Below are 16543 nucleotides of genomic sequence, written 5' to 3' on the forward strand. Positions count from 1 at the left end.
AGGCTGGTCTCAAACTCCTGGGCTTAAGCAGTACTCCCACCTCAGCTTCCCAAAGTGCTGGGATTGCAGGCGTGAGCCACCACGCTGTGCCTGGCCTACATTTTAACATTGGTTATATTTTGTGTGGCTCCATAGACCTGGGTAAAGGTCTGCAGTGTGTTTTCCTTTAGGTCGTTGGCTCGCAGTGGGCCCGGTTTGATAACAGACAGAAATCTGTTAGGGATGGTTTTGTGGTGTTTCCTGCTGAGCAGCTGCCCTGAACTGTATCTGTTAAATCTGTAGCTATTCATGATAGGCATTTTTCTTATAGTTTCTTGTAACTTCCATGTCTATAGAATCATTTCCCCAGCAAAAAATAAAAGAAGGAAAAAATAGTTTTCTGTATAAATTAGTGAGTTGGTGATGTGTGAAGGGTATGGGTAACCGACTCAATAGTTACTGGTGGTGGGGTGAAGCCTGGCTCTTCCTCAAACCTGATATCAAGTGTGCATTAGAAAGGCAGGTTTCTGTTGTCAGAACTCTTAGCCTCTCACATCCCCACTTCCCAGTTGGAACCAGTGTTGATTGAACACAGTTCCTTATGTTCTTATTGTTCGTTTTTTGCTAAAATGACCCCTTAGATTTGTATCATTCCTTCCCTCAAATGCAGAAGGTATAGATGCAGTGCATGTCTCTTTACCACAAATTCTCAGCTTCACAGAACCCTTTCTTGTTGTGTTGTGTTGAGTCTTTCAAAACACTAATTTTGAAGTAAAACAGAAGCTTGAAAATGGCATAACTCTGAGACCTCTATCCCTTTTAACATTGAAATACCTGGATTAAAATTGTATCTTCATCACTTACTAGCGGTGTGATCTTGAACAAGCTATACAACTTTTCCAAGGCATTTACTTTTTCAGTAGAATGCATCTGATAATACTGCCTGTGTGGCAGGCTTGAAAGGTTGAAGACCAGGCATGTGAAATGCCAGGCCCAGGGCTTAGCACATAGGAGGCACTGCAAGAAGGATGACCACTATTGTTGCTATTTGCAGGTGTGTTTGTTTCTTCCAGAAAGAGAGTATCTCTTTTCCTTAGCATACAATAATAGTTTCATGGGGTAGAAACATATTTCTTCTATATAATTTAGAAATCTTATTTCTCTTTGGAGGTTTACTTTAGAAGGCTTCTCGATGGTATACAGGCAGGAATAAAATCTGGGTTTCATGATGACCTTGACATTGATGCCTCTATCCTTCAGTTTTTTTTTTTTCATGGGATAGCTAATACTCTCTTCCTGATACTTTCAAAGGTTTGCTGATGTATAGGCAACCTTCCATTTTCTTTGTTAATAACTATTGCAGTTATCTTGGAAGTCAGAATGGTACCTTCCTGGCAATGCTGAGAAAGCTGAACTACATGTATGTTTGTTAAACAATGCCTACCTTTTATCAAGTACCTACTGTTGGCCAATAATTGTAACAGAGTTATAAATTAAGTAAATATAAATAATATTTAGTGTGACAGAGAGTTTACCACCCAAATGAACATTTTTGAGAGTGAAAGGGGATGTGAATTTGCTTTAAGATCCAAGCACAAATTCACTCAACTCTGAAGCCAGTGTTCTTTCCATTATGTCACACAGACTCTCATGATAGGCACAGTGAAGATATGCACTAAGATAAGGTTATACCTACTAATATGCATGCATTTGTGTGCATCATTTTTTTTTCAACAAGATAATGTGGAAAGTAATAATTCAGGATGTACGCAAGATGAGTTTCTGTTTTTTTTTTTTTTTTTTTTGAGATGGAGTCTCGCTCTGTCGCCCAGGCTGGAGTGCAGTGGCGCGATCTCGGCTCACTGCAAGCTCCGCCTCCTGGGTTTACGCCATTCTCCTGCCTCAGCCTCCTGAGTAGCTGGGACTACAGGCGCCGCCACCGCGCCCGGCTAATTTTTTGTATTTTTAGTAGAGACGGGGTTTCACCGTGGTCTCGATCTCCTGACCTTGTGATCCGCCCGTCTCGGCCTCCCAAAGTGCTGGGATTACAGGCGTGAGCCACCGCGCCCGGCCAAGATGAGTTTCTATATTGATCTTCATTTGGTAGAACCTTAGTGTCTGAAAACAGAGGCTGACAGGCTTCACTGGTGATGAACCTGCCCCCCTAGTTCTACCGTTTGAAAATGTTGCTGAGTTTGACACACACACACACAAATAAATATATAAAAATAAATAAATAAACTGTTAAAATGGTAAAGCTGTAGGAAATAGGAGTATTGGAGAATTAACTGAAATACCAACCAACCGGTGTTCCATAGGGAGAATGATGTAACTAATGATTCTACTTGGTTGTGGGAAGGAGAATACATAAGTAATGGCAACTAAACATCAGCTGACATTCTAATTTGTCTGAAATCTGGGCTGTGGCCTCTACCACGGGAAAGCATAGAGGCTATGTACTAACTTTTGTTTCTGGTTTTATATCAGTGATTAAAATTAATTGTTAACAAGGGAAAGGAAAACGAAAATCTTTTAGGGAACAAAAATTCTCATGTTTCTTTTCCCAGAACTCATGAGCAAGTCACATGCATCAAGTTAATTCACCTTATTTCTCCCCAGGAGGTAAATGCATCCTTTTTTGATTCCTCATAGTGTTTTAAAAAGTCTTTCAGAATTCTGTTTGACTTTTATCCTTCCGCTGTTTTTGCTATTGGAGATGTGTTTATTCATTCAACAAATACCCATTAAGCCTTTGCTATATGCCAAACACTATGTTAAGCATTTGAGATACCTTAGAGAACACAAAAGACAAACTTCCCTCCCCCACTGGAACCTAAATTTTAGTGAAAATACACCAAATAAATAATATAAAGTAAACTTGGAAGAGCTGTGCAAAAAAATAAAACATCAAAGTAGGGTAAAGCTAGAGGTTCTGGAATGCTGTGATGAGGGCTTAGCACAGGTGATGAAATTAAAGTGTCCCTAGAGAAGCATCATTTGAACAAGCAGGATTTGAGAAGGTAGGGAAATCAAAGGAAGTAAATAAATTAGTCACTCAGGAAATTAGGGGAAAATATTTTAAGAACAAGGTATAGGTAGAAAAGTGCTCCAGTCCCTGGATATTAATAATCTTCAGTAGCATCGCTTTTGGGGATACTCTTCTCACGAGCTGGGCTCAACTGTCCAGCATTTTCACACTAAACACTATGAATGACCGTCCCTAAGGCATGACTCCATGAAGGGAATTGTAACTAACAGGAGATCATTTGAGAAGCGTTCCCTGGGGCCACCACACCACCAAGTAGTTGCTGTGAGCAACTAATTTAAGTTGAAAGGAGACAGAGACCAGTTCATGTTATGCTATTGTGGGAAATTTTAGAACTACATGAAGATTAGCATTGTATAGCCGTAAGTTTGTTTCAAAGTTGTACTTTTTGACTAAGACATATATAGAGCACAGGAAACCTCTTCCTCCAGTCTATTTGTAATTTTGTGGACCTCCCCAACCTCCAACATATCATTAAACACTCACAGTGTATACTATGGGTGGGAAACGGATATGAGAGAGAGAATAAATTTGCTTGCCAGTTGCCACCCTGGCTCTTTGTGTGGTTGTCCCCTGTCATTGGGCATCATGATCTTGGGTGTCATGTTATTCTATGTCCCCAAACATGATGAGATAGGAGTCATTTAAGACACCTTGGCACTCGGGCACTTTCCTGTGTCCTGACTAACATCTAAAATATTGTATCCTAGATCTCAACTGAGGGGAAGGCAAAAAGCATTCTAACACTGCAGGATGAGGCAGTGCTGTTTAGTAGATGGGGTAAAGAAAGACAAAGAACATAGTAACAGTGTAATGCTTCATGTCAGAGAGCTGAGACACAACCTGATTCTAGAACAGCTGTGATTCCAGATCTCTTGTGCTTTCATAGAGGCCCATTCTGGTGAAAGACACTGTAACACACAAGAATATTGGGAAAACATCAGCTGCAAACATCTTTCTTAGAAGCGACAGCTCAGATGACCTACCAGGAATTCCTACCACCCCACTGGGAGGCAACAGTTTTCATCCGAAAATGGCTGTTCTATCTCCTAAATGATTATTTAGAATATGAAATCAAATGTAAGACAGCAGTATTAAATGGTGACAGTGACCAATACCAAGTAAAACTCTTAAGAAAATCTCAAGGCAGAAGCTGCACAGCTGAGAGTATTACATAGTCTGTGTGATATTACTACACAGAGAAGCCAATCTGTAAAATATCGTTCCAATACTGTGGTCTGGCACTGAATAGATGGGCTCTTTTATTTCATCCTGCCTTGTTTCTGGTATGTATTAATTTATCCTTATTTTGCATGGACTAGAGATCCCTTAAAATAAGTCTATTTGTGCCAATTTATGCTGAGAGATCTATCTGGGCGCCCTGCACCCCCACTTTGATTTGCTTGTGAAACAAACCCCTGAGACCAGCCTGGTTTTCCCTAACATATTTTTGGGGCATTGTACCTAATTTTAGATTTTCTAGACATCCTTTTTTCCTTGAGAAAACCCTGGGTATTAGTTCATGAATTTTTAGATGAATATTGAAGCCTGGGATAGTGCCAAGAAAAAAGGACAGTAGATGAAAGCTTGGCGTGGTCATTTGCCTCCTTTGCCTATTGAAACAGAGTGCTGTGTTGTGAAGGGTTGTTTGTTCAGAATCTGCTTTGGCCTGTCACTGTGTTAACCACTGGAGAATTCACAAAACAGAAAACTTCCAGTCTGTGTTCACTTAGGTTATTTGTCTTAAGAATCTTGTTTGATGTACTCTTTCAAAACTATTAGGTTGCTGCAAAAACAATTGCACCAACCTTATAGATAGCCCAGAACACGATAATCATGTCCTTTAAGAGTGCTTAAGGATAATGTCCCAACACATCATCTCACATATATGGATAGGACTATCTTGTTTGTTTCCATTTCCTTAGAAAGAGTAGCACCTAGAAAAGTGCCTAGCTCATAGTAAATGCTCACCAAACATTGAAGGAATAAATGAAGGTTAAAATGTGGGGTAGTTCCAGAACAGTATTATACACTCAGCACTTTATTTCATGTTTATCTTTATTGTATAGTAAATATAGCAGACTCAAAGGTGTTTTAAAATAAAGAACAGCTGAAATTGGCATCATCAAGATCAAAAAAGGACATCCACCCAGCACAAGGATGGACCCAGGGAGCTTACCACAGTTCCACAATCCTGCTGATACTGTGTACAGCTTTCCAGATAAAAAATCTCTGTTGTCATTAGTTATGAGGGTTACTTCAAACTAGGTGAGGAATGAGATCATAGTCTGAATTTGTCAAAGTTTTTGAACACTCTTCACATAGTAGGTATTTAATAAATGGTTGTCAGATAAATTAGCAGATTCTCTAAGGAAGCTTTTCAAAAACTGTTTAAATTAAGCAGCTTTTCTCCAGCTATTTTGAAGTAGAGCAGCAGGGTTTATTTTCATCTCCTAGTGGTGCCTGGAATGCCAGTGAGACAGAACCATTCACACTCCTGGAAAGGGGGCTGAAGCCAGGGAGCCAAGTGGTCTAGCTCAATGGATCCCACCCCCATGGAGCCCAGCAAGTTAAGATCCACTGGCTTGAAATTCTCGCTGCCAGCACAGCACTTTGAAGTCGACCTGGGATGCTCGAGCTTGGTGGTGGGAGGGGTGTCCGCCATTACTGAGGCTTGAGTAGGTGGTTTTCCCCTCACAGTGTAAACAAAGCCGCTGGGAAGTTCACACTGGGTGGAGCCCACTGCAGCGCCACAAAGCTGTAGCCAGGCTGCCTGTCTAGATTTCTCCTCTCTGGGCAGGGCATCTCTGAAAGAAAAACAGCACCCCCCAGTCAGGGGCTTATAGATAAAACTCCCATCTCCTTGGGACAGAGTACCTGGGGGAAGGCGTGGCTGTTGGCACAGTTTCAGTAGACTTAAACATTCCTGCCTGCAGGCTCTAAAGAGAGCAGCTGGCCTCCCAGCATAGCACTCAAGTTCTGCTAAGGGACAGACTGCCTCCTCAATTGGGTCCCTGACCCCCATGCTTCCTCACTTGGAGACACCTCCATGCAGGGGTTGACAGATACCTCATATAGGAGAGCTACAACTGGCATCTGGTGGGTGCCCCTCTGGGATGAAGCTTCCAGAGGAAGGAACAGGCAGCAATCTTTGCTGTTCTGCAGCCTCCGCTGGTGATACCCAGGCAAACAGAGCCTGAAGTGGACCTCCAGCAAACTCCAGCAGACCTTCAGCAGAGGGGCCTGACTGTTAGAAGAAAAACTAACAAAAAAGAATGGCATCAACGTTGACAAAAAGGACGTCCACACAAAAAGCCCATCAGAAGGTCACCAACGTGAAAGACCAAAGTTAGATAAACCCACGAAGATGAGGGAAAAACCAGTGCAAAAAGGCTGAAAATTCCAAAAACCAGAATGCCTCTCCTCCTTCAATGGATCACAACTCCTTGCCAGCAGGGGAACAAAACTGGATGGAGAATGAGTTTGATGAATTGACAGAAGTAGGCTTCAGAAGGTGACTAATAACAAACTCCTCCCAACTAAAGGAGCATGTTCTAACCCAATGCAAGGAAGCTAAGAACCTAAAAGGTTAAAGGAGTTGTTAACTAGAATAACCAGTTTAGAGAAGAATATAATGACCTGATGGATCTGAAAAACACAAAAACACAAAGCGTGAGAACTTTGTGAACATAAACAAGTACCAATAGTTGAATCGATCAAGTGGAAGAAAGGATATCAGAGATTGAAGATCAACTTAATGAAATAAACTTGGAGACTAGATTAGGGAAAAAAGAATGAAAATGAATGAACAAAGCCTCCAAAAAATATGGAACTATGTGAAAAGACCAAACCTACATTTGATTGGTGTGCCTGAAAATGACAGGGAGAGTGGAACCAAGTTGGAAAACACTCTTCAAGATATTATCCAGGAGAACTTCCCCAACCTAACAAGACAGACCAACATTCAAATTCAGGAAATACAGAGAAAACCACAAAAATAGTCCTTGAGAAGAGCAACCCCAAGACACAAAATTGTCAGATTCATCAAGGTTGAAATGAAGGAAAAAATGTTGAGGGCAGCCGGAGAGAAAGGTCTGGTTACCCACAAAGGGAAGCCGATCAGATGAACAGTGGATATCTCTTCAGAAACCCTGCAAACCAGAAGAGAGTGGGAGCCAATATTCACTATTCTTAAAGAAAAGAATTTTCAACCCAGAAGTTCATATCCAGCTAAACTAAGCTTCATAAGTGAGGGAGAAATAAAATCCTTTACAAACAAGCAAATGCTGAGAGACAAATGCTGGTGGTGACAAAATCACCAGGCCTGCCTTACAAGAGCTCCTGAAGGAAGCACTATATATGGAAAGGCAAATCTGGTACAACCAAAAACATATCAAATTATAAAGACCATTGACACTATGAAGAAACTGCATAACGAATGGGCAAAATAACCAGCTAGCATCATAATGACAGGATCAAATTCATACATAACCATATTAACCTTATATGTAAGTGGGCTAAATGCCCCAATTAAAAGACACAGACTGGAAAATTAGATAAAGAGTCAATACCAATCAGTGTGTTGTATTCAGGAGACCCATTTCACATGCAAAGGCACACATAGGCTCAAAAATAAAGGGATGGAGGAATATTTACCAAGCAAATGGAAATTAAAAAAAAGAAAAAAAGCAGGGGTTGCAATCCTAGTCTCTGATAAAACAGACTTTACATCAGCAAAGATTAAAAAAAAGTCAAAGAAGGGCATTACATAATGGTAAAGGGATAAGATGGGCTAACTATTCTAAATATATATGCACCTAACACAGGAGCACCCAGATTCATAAACCAAGTCCTTAGAGACCTACAAAGAAACTTAGACTCCCACACAATAATAGTGGGAGACTTTAACACCCCACTGTTAATATTAGATCAATGAGACAGAAAATTAACAAGGATATTTAGTACTTGAACTCAGCTCTGGACCAAGTGGACCTAAAAGACAGCTACAGAACTCTCCACTCCAATTCAACAGAATATACATTCTTCTCAGCAGCACATCACACTTATTCTAAAATTGACCACGCCATTGGAAGTAAAACACTCCTCAGCAAATGTGAAAGAACAGAAATCGGCTGGGTGCGGTGGCTCACACCTGTAATCCCAGTACTTTGGGAGGCCGAGGCATGGATCATGAGGTCAGGAGATTGAGACCATCCTGGCTAACATGGTGAAACCCTGTCTCTACTAAAAATACAAAAAAATTAGCCAAACGTGGTGGTGGGCGCCTGTAGTTCCAGCTACAGCTACTCGGGAGGCTGAGGCAGGAGAATGGTATGAACCCAGGAGGTGGAGCTTGCAGTGAGCTGAGATCACGCCACTGCACTCCAGCCTGGGCGACAGAACAAGACTCCATCTCAAAAAAAAAAAAAAAAAAAAAAAGAAAGAAATCATAACAAACAGTCTCTTAGACCACAGTGCAATCAAATTAGAACTCAGGATTAAGAAATTCATTCAAAACTACCCAAGTACATGGAAACTGAACAGCCTGCTCCTGAATGACTACTGGGTAAATAATGAAATTAAGGCTGAAATAAATAAGTTCTCTGAAACCAATGAGAACAAAGACACAACATACCAGAATCTCTGGAACACAGCTAAAGCACTATTTAGAGGGAAATGTATAGCACTAAATGCAGACAGGAGAAAGCAGGAAAGATCTAAAATCGACACCCTAACATCACAATTAAAAGAACTAGAGCCGGGCGCGGTGGCTCACGCCTGTAATCCCAGCACTTTGGGAGGCCGAGGCGGGCGGATCACAAGGTCAGGAGATCGAGACCACGGTGAAACCCCGTCTCTACTAAAAATACAAAAAATTAGCCGGGCGCGGTTGTGGGCGCCTGTAGTCCCAGCTACTCGGGAGGCTGAGGCAGGAGAATGGCGTGAACCCGGGAGGCGGAGCTTGCAGTGAGCCGAGATCGCGCTACTGCACTCCAGCCTGGGAGACAGAGCGAGACCCGTCTCAAAAAAAAAAAAAAAAAAAAAAAAAAAAAAAAAAAAAAAGAACTAGAGAAGCACGAGGAAACAAATTCAAAAGCTAACAGAAGACAAGAAATAACTAAGATCAGAGCAGAACTGAAGGAGATAGAGACACAAAAACCCTTCAGAAAAAAATCAATGAATCCAGGAGCTGGTTTTTTGAAAAGATTAACGAAATAGACGGCTAGCCAGACTAATAAAGAAGAAAAGAGTTCTTCTCTGTTTTGAATCAAATGACACAATAAAAAGTGATAAAGGGGAAATCACCACTGATCCCATAGAAATACAAACTACCGTCAGAGAATACTATAAACACCTTTATGCAAGTAAACTAGAAAATCTAGAAGAAATGGATAAATTGTGGACACATACACCCTCTCAAGACTAAACCAGGAAGAAGTCAAATCCCTGAATAGACTAATGACAAGTTCTGAAATTGAGTCAATAATTAATAGCCTACCAACCAAAATAATTGCAGGACCAGACGGATTCACAGCCGAATTCTACCAGAGGTTCAAAGAGGAGCTGGCACCATTCCTTCTGAAACTATTCCAAACAACAGAAAAAGAGGGAATCCTCCCTAACACATTTTATGAGGCCAGTATCATCCTGATACTAAAACCTGGCCGAGACACAAGAAAAAAAAAGAAAATTTCAGGTAAACATACATGATGCTTTGATGCAAAAATCTTCAATAAAATACTGGCAAACCGAATTCAGCAGCACATCAAAAAGCTTATTCACCACAATCAAGTCGGCTTCATCCCCGGGATGCAAGGCAGGTTCAACATATGCAAATCAATAAACATAATCCATCACATAAACAGAACCAATGACAAAAACCACATTATTATCTGGATAGATGCAGAAAAGCCCTTCGATAAAATTCAACACCACTTCATGCTGAAAACTCTCAATAAACTAGGTACTGATGGAAGGTATCTCAAAATAATAAGAGCTATTTATTACAAACCCACAGCCAATGTCATACTGAACAAGCAACAACTGGAAGCATTCTCTTTGAAAACCTGCACAAGACAAGAATCTCCTCTCTTACCACTCCTATTCAACATAATATTGGAAGTTCTGGCCAGGGCAATCAGGCAAGAGAAAGAAATAAAGGATATTCAAATAGGAAGAGAGGAAGTCAAATTGTCTCTGTTTGCAGATGACATGATTGTATATTTAAAAAACCCCGTTGTCTCAGCCCAATATCTGCTTAAGCTGATAAGCAGCTTCAGCAAAATCTCAGGATACAAAATCAATATGCAAAAATCACAAGGATTCCTATACATCAATAATAAACAGAGAGCCAAATCATGAGTGAACTCCCATTCACAGTTGCTACAAAGAGACTAACATACGTAAGAATACAACTTACAATGGATGGGAAGGACCTCTTTAAGGAGAACTACAAAACCCTGCTCAAAGAAATAAGAGAGGACACAAACAAATGGAAAAACATTCCATGCTCCTGAATAGGAAGAATCAATATCATGAAAATGGCCATACTGCCCAAAGTAATTTATAGATTCAGTGCTATCCCCATCAAGCTACCATTGACTTTCTTCACAGAATTAGAAAAAACTACTTTAAATTTCATGTGGAACCAAAAAGACCCCATATAGCCAAGACATATCCTAAGCAAAAAGAGCAAAGCTGCAGGCATCATGCTACTTGATTTCAAACTATACTACAAGGCTACAGTAACCAAAATAGCATGTTACTGGTACCAGAACAGATATAGCGACCAATGGAACAGAACACAGGCCTCAGAAATAATGCCACACATCTACAATCATCTGATCATTGACAAACCTGACACAAACAAGCAGTGGAGAAAGGATTCCCTATTTAATAAATGGTGTTGGGAAAACTGGCTAGCCATATGCAGAAAACTGAAACTGGACCCCTTCCTTACACCATATACAAAAATTAACTCAAGATGGATTAAAGCCTTAAATGTAAGACCTAAAACCGTAAAATCCCTAGAAGAAAACCTAGGCTATATTAATACCATTCAGGACATAGGCATGGGGAAGGACTTCATGACTAAAACACCGAAAGCAATGGTAACAAAAGCCAAAATTGACAAATGGGATCTAATTAAGCTAAAGAACTTCTATACAGCAAAAGAAGCTATCATTAGAGTGAACAGGCAACCTACATGATGGGAGAAAAATTTTCTATCCATTTTACAAAGGACTGATATATAGAATCTACAAGGAACTTAAACAAATTTACAAGAAAAGAACTCCATTAAAAGGTGGGCAAAGGATATCAACAGACACTTCTCAAAAGAAGACTTTTATGTGGCCAACAAACATATGAGCAAAACCTCATCATCCCTGGTCATTAGAGAAATGCAAATCAAAACCACAATGAGATACCATCTCACACCAGTTAGAATGGCAATCAATAAAAAGTCAGGAAACAACAGATGCTGGAGAGGATGTGGAGAAATAGGGATGCTTTTACACTGTTGGTGGGAGTGTAAATTAGCTCAACCATTGGGATCTAGAAACAGAAATACCATTGGACCCAGCAATCCCATTACTGGGTATATACCCTAAGGATTATAAATCATTCTACCACAAAGACACATACACACATATGTTTATTGCAGCACTATTCACAATAGCAAAGACTTGGAAGCAACCCAAATGCCCATCAATACTCTGAATAAACAAAGTGTGGCACATATACAACATGGAATACTATGCAGCCATAAAAAAGAATGAGTTCATGTCCTTTGCAGAGACTTGGATGAAACTAGAAACCATCGTTTTCAGCAAACTAACACAGGAACAGAAAACCAAACACCGCATTTTCTCACTCAAAGTGGGAGTTAAACATTGAGAACACATGGACACAGGGAGGGGAACATCACGCACTGGGGCCTGTTGGGGGGTGGAGGGCTAAGGGAGGGATAGCATTAGGAGAAATATGTAACGTAGATGACTGGTTGATAGGAGAAGCAAGCCACCATGGCACGTGTATCCCTATGTAACAAACCTGCACGTTCTGCACATGTATCCTAGAATTTAAAGTATAATAATAATAATAAAATTAGAGGAGTCATGACCTGGAGCCTCCAGATAATCTGTTTTAGAAAAGAAACAATAGTTTTCAAAGAATCTGGAATTGTTTCAATAGGAGACTCTTGCCTTTTTATTGGATTTGTCTATTACTGAGGTATTATTTCATGAGTCCCCATTGTGCCACTTTAAGACCTCCTGGATGGAAGATTTGCTCCCCAGTTAATGTAAGAAAGTTAACATACTGCTAAGTGCTGTATATGGTGATAGAAGTCTATTAATAATACATGTGTGGAGTTTGGCTGGCAAAGTCATTTGCTGAAGACCAAAGAGCTTTGCACTTCACAGTAGCTTTCCATAATCAATAGTCCCACTTTATCCAATAAAAAATTACTAGAGCATAAAATATATAAAGCTTGATCAGTTCCTTTTATTTTAGTCATCTGTTCAGCAAAAAATGACAAGTTAATTCTTTTCTAAATGCATTTACAGCTTTAAAAGGACAACAGACATTATCATAAATTAGTCATGCTTCAGTACACTGATTTTTAATATACACGCGCATTTAATTTGAATACCTTACACTAGGGTTTCAATTCCAAGAATGTTTGCAAATCTATATGTGCTCAGTCAAAACATGACCATTAACTAATGCAATTATTCTTTCAATCTGTTATCACTAAATCACTTAAAATTCTATTTTGTGTTGTTCTGCTTTAAATCTAAGCCATTAGAAGAAGGAGAAAAGAAATTCACACTTTTAAGCCATCCCAAGCTTTTATGAAAGTGATAAAGCTTAGATTTCAAAGGACAGAGGTTGCTGTCAAGCTGTGATGGTCCTGGTTCTATTTAAAGAAGAGTTACTTAAATGTGCCTACTTTTCTAATTCTGGCTTTGCTAATTTAGGATGCCTCTACTTATTGCTTCACAGCTATAAATTCCTTCCTCCTTTCCTCCCTCAATTTAGGGAATATTTTAATTATGAGATTCCTTAGGTGGAATAACATCACTCTCAGGAGGTCAAGCCAGCCACTTGAGTTGTTTAATTCTAAGGTCTAGACTCAGCTTCCCTAATCAAAAGTTTGTGTCCTGTATCTCTTCATGAGGACTTGTATTTCCACAGTTACAGAAGATTCCTTTCTTTGAATGATTTTGATTTGCCATTTTAAGCTACATCTACCTTTTGACTATGATAACATATTAAATCTTAACTGTTTCTACTCATGCAGATACACTCATGAACCATTTCCTGAGTAAACTGAAATTATACACTAAACATAGAGAAATTGGGCAAAGAGGCATGGGGAAAAAAGTTCAGAAGACAGATGCTAGGAGGTGAATGAAGAAAAATGAAATTTCACAATTATAATACATGGTGTCCTTAATATTTGGGATTTTCTTCCCTTTCCTGCGCTGTCTTACCTAAGAATTCAGTGCCAGGAAATTTTGCTGCTAATACGTGGGTCAAAAACAAATTTGGAGTCATCCATCACTCCTCTCTCTCTCATTGCAGGTCTAATCCATTAGAAGGTTGTCTCCACCTTCAAAATATATACTGGATCTGATCTCTTTGCACTACATTCACTATGACTGCTGCAGTGGAAGCCATCATCCTTTCTCCTAGACTAGCAAAGACCTCCAAATGTATAATTTCTTCCACCTCCCTGGCTCCCACAGCTTATTACTTCCCTCAGTAGCCAGGTGATCCTTAAAAGATTAAAATCGCATCATCATGTTACCATTCTTCCCAAAATTGTCCAACAGTTGTCAGCATATTTGGAGTAACACTCACAAGCTATCATCTGGCCCAGTGATCAAGCTTTTTGGTACCAGGGACTAGTTTTGTGGAAGATAATTTTTCCACGGACTGGGACAGGGGGATGGGTTCAGGATGATTCAAGTGCATTACTTTTATTTTGCATGTTATTTCTATCATTATCACATTATAATATGTAAGGACATAATTACACAACTCACCATGATGTAAAATCAATAGGAGCCCTGAGCTTGTTTTCCTGCAACTAGACAGTCCCATCTGGGGGTGGCGATGGGAGACAGTGATGGATCATCAGGCATTAGATTCTCATAAGAAGCACACAACCTAGATTCCTCTCTTGTGCAGTTCACAATAGGGTTTGCACTCCTATGAGAATCTAATGCTGCTGCTGATCTAACAGGAGGTGGGGCTCAGGTGGCAACGTGAGTGATGTGGAGCGGCTGTGAATACAGATGAAGCTTCACTTGCTCACCTGCTGCTCACCTCCTGCTGTGAGGCCTGGTTCCTAACAGGTGGCTGACCAGTACTGCTCCATGGTTCGGGTATTAGGGACCCCTGCTCTGGCCTACGAAGTTCCACATAATGAGGCTTTTGACTACTCTTTATGTCCTGTCTCTATTATTCTCCCCTTGACCCACCTGTGTTAACCACACTGGCTTCTTTGCTGTTTCTAGATAGCGCTGGGCACTCTGCCTCCCTGGGGCTTTTGGACAGGCTGCCCTTTTCTCTGCCCAGAACACCACTTGTGCACCATCCTTATGCTCACTCTCTCATTTTATTTAGGACTCTGAGGATTTCCCTCTTCATGGCATCGAAATTTCTCTCCTCGTCCATCTCTCTCTCCCCACCTGGTAACTGGTGCCATGGCCTATATTGATGCATTTATGTCTGTCTGTCCCACCAGAAGGTAAAATTTTCCCAAGGTCAGGGGCTTTCTGTCTCTCACTGATGTGTCTCTGTTGTCCTCGGTGCTTAGCTGTGGCTTAACAATTACTTGTTGAAAGAAAGGATAAGTGAATACATGGATGAGTAAGTGATTCACTTACTGTTTGGACAGGCCTATTTCTTTTTCTAGTCAAGCCTCCTTTTTAGCACTTTTCAGGCTTCAGTCTTCCTTACATATCTTTATCTTAACTAAAATGTTCTTGTAGGAGTTATTCTTTCTGTGCATCCCATATGTGAGTTATTAGCATTCCCTTTCTCAGAGGTTTAGGGTTCAAAGTGGCTGACAATGTGCTCTCTCACTAAAAGTAGGGACATCAGAGCTGTTTTTACATAAATGGAGGGCAGGTTTACCTAACAGTTAGAATGACCAGGGAGCAACGTGGGGAATTTGATTTTCGGGCCTTGAAAAGACATTCTTCTTCAGAAAGTTATCTTCTGCATCTTTTAGTGGGAATTTGAATTTACACAATTAGATATTCCTTTACTTCTGTTTTGTTTCTCTTTTAACTTGCGATTACATCCATGCACTCCATAGCATTTCTGTCAATGCTAGGCCACGGACTACATATACAATGGTCCCATAAGATTATAATACTTATTTTTACTGTACCTTGTTTATGTTTAGACATGTTTAGATACACAAATACTTGCCATTGTGTTATAGTTGCCCACAGTATTTAGTAAATTGACATGCTGTACAAGTTCATAGCCTAAGGACAATAGGCTACACCATATAGCCTAGGTATATAGTAGGCTATACCATCTAGGTTTGTGTAAATGCACTCTATGGTGTTTACAAAAGAATGAAATTGCCCAATGACACATTTCTCATAACATATCTCTGTCATGAAGTGAGACAGGACTATCTCCTGAAAGTGCTGAAATTCATCCCTAGGTGACCACAGGGCTCTAATTATAAAATGATTCATTATAATCTATTCTCAAACTGCACTTCTATTTGAGACTAGAAGAAAAGTTGTTTTGGCAGTGTGAAATATCATTGATCAGCAGATTATATTTTTGTTTACACGCAGAACACACTTCCTCAGACCAAGATCAACACTGACTTGTCCTTGTAATGGCTAGACAGGTAACTACCCATTGTCTACTGAAACTGCATTACGTACTACTTGATTGAGCTTTCTGGACGATCTGATTGAGTAAATGGGTTTGCCATTTACCATTTTAATCTGCCAGAGTGTCATTTTATCATGAAGGTATGCTTTAGAATCAAACCGTGCTTTGAACCCTGCTTTCACTCATGTGACCTTGGAAGAGTTACTTACTCTTTATGCCAATTCTCCCATCTGTAAAAGGAGAAATAAGATTTTCTTCACAGGATTGTTGGGAGGATTAAATGAAGTAATGCCCCTAAATTCATTAGTGCAGTGCCTGGTGTAGAGTAAGCAGGCAGAAAATACTGACGGTTACTTGTACTACTTGGAGGATCTGCCCTAATACCCTAGTAGTCCAAACAAATTAATGCCTTGTTTATTCTGTTTAGCCAGACACTTTGAAAAAAGCACACTGATTCACACTCTCACGTTGGTAAGGGGCCATGGAAATTGACATTTCTTTCATTCTATGGCCATTTACTCTACTTGAGGCATTTCCATAGCCAATTTCGAAGCACTGACTCAGAGGAGGTAGCATGCTGGCCTTTGCAACTCCCCACATTCCCTTTTAACCAGGAGGGCCAAATGAGGCTGCTTTGAAAGG

General features: G+C 40.1%; 1 protein-coding gene across 3 annotated transcripts in view; it reads left to right on the top strand.

The window, feature by feature from the left end:
• Positions 1 to 16543, top strand: part of THSD7B (thrombospondin type 1 domain containing 7B) — a 907474-nt gene that overhangs the window by 320152 nt on the left and 570779 nt on the right. The gene's annotated exons all lie outside the window — the stretch shown is intronic.

The sequence above is a fragment of the Macaca fascicularis genome, chromosome 12 (assembly GCF_037993035.2).
Source record: "Macaca fascicularis isolate 582-1 chromosome 12, T2T-MFA8v1.1".
Taxonomy (NCBI): Eukaryota; Metazoa; Chordata; class Mammalia; order Primates; family Cercopithecidae; genus Macaca; species Macaca fascicularis.